The sequence below is a fragment of the Sinocyclocheilus grahami genome, unplaced genomic scaffold (assembly GCF_001515645.1).
Source record: "Sinocyclocheilus grahami isolate Dianchi unplaced genomic scaffold, SAMN03320097.WGS_v1.1 scaffold34.1, whole genome shotgun sequence".
In the NCBI taxonomy this organism is placed as follows: domain Eukaryota; kingdom Metazoa; phylum Chordata; class Actinopteri; order Cypriniformes; family Cyprinidae; genus Sinocyclocheilus; species Sinocyclocheilus grahami.
The window spans coordinates 270,968-272,187 of record NW_015505213.1 but is presented as its reverse complement, the minus strand read 5'-3'; positions in this window follow the sequence as shown (position 1 = coordinate 272,187).

The window sequence follows — 1,220 nt, the reverse complement described above, 5'->3', positions numbered from 1 at the left end:
ATTTGAATAGATTTTAAAATTTAATTTATTCCTGTGATCATACATAGCTGAATTTTCAGCATCATTACTCCAGTCTTCAGTGTCACATGATCCTTCAGAAATCATTATATGCTGATTTGCTGATTTGCTGATTATCAATATTTAAAACAGTAACATTTTTTCAGGATTCTTTGATGAATAGAAAGATCAGCATTTGTTTGCATAACGCCGCCCAAATGTTCACGCAAAGAAAGAAGGCGTAACTTTTATTCTCGCTGTAGTATTGTTGTTGCCGCCGGCGCCATGTTGTGGAGATGCTGTGTGTTTCGGTGTGAAAGCGAAACTACTTTGTTTGGTCTTCTAAAAGAGGACGATATCCACTTCGTCATGCCTAGAGCTGATCCGTGCTGGTCGCTGAGGAAATACATCAACTTTGCGCTGTGGATCGCCGGATCGGCTTTCACCGCGGACGAAGCGGAGTCCAGCCACTGATGATTCAAACACGAGTAGCGCTTGTTTGTCGTTTCTCCGATCACAAATGCAGACATGGTTTTATGTTTACGCGGTGCGATACGCAACGCGTAAAAACACAGTACAAGTCATTATAATCAGTAATTATGTCCCCACTGGATGCAACAAATGCCTCGTTTGTAATGGGTTTTATTGGTTTTGTCTCGCCCTTGCCGGGAGACGGCATCACTGTGTGTTAAAGGTCCCCTGAAATGCTTAGAAACACGCAGCGTTACTCTGTGTTGACGTCATTTTAACTGAAACAGGAAGACAGGGCGGGACATATCAAGCAGCCCCACCCCCTTTTAAAATAGCCAATAGTGTTCGTTTATATCACAGCTTGGGTTAGAGCCGTTGAGCTCTGTAAAGCCGCATTTGACAGGGTATGCCAGCCACAATCTCATCCATAGTGCAATAAAATAAAGCATTCTGTGTAGAATTCAAATAGCTCCGATACATTTTGTGGTCTGCGCCGACTCACGCATGTGATCCACTCCGTGCTATCGTGTCTCTGGACCGGAGCAGAGTGTGTGTGCACTCTGTGTGTGTGTGTGTGTGTGGTTAGTGTGACAGCGCGAAACCAGTCCTCTTGTTTTCCTCAATGGAAAGCATATTTACACTGTTTGAATCGTTCCCGGGCCCCTATATAGTGCACAACGTGCCATTCACTGTACAGAAAATACTAATTCTGTGGACAAGTGACCGATTTCAGCTGAGGTTTCAGCGTTTAT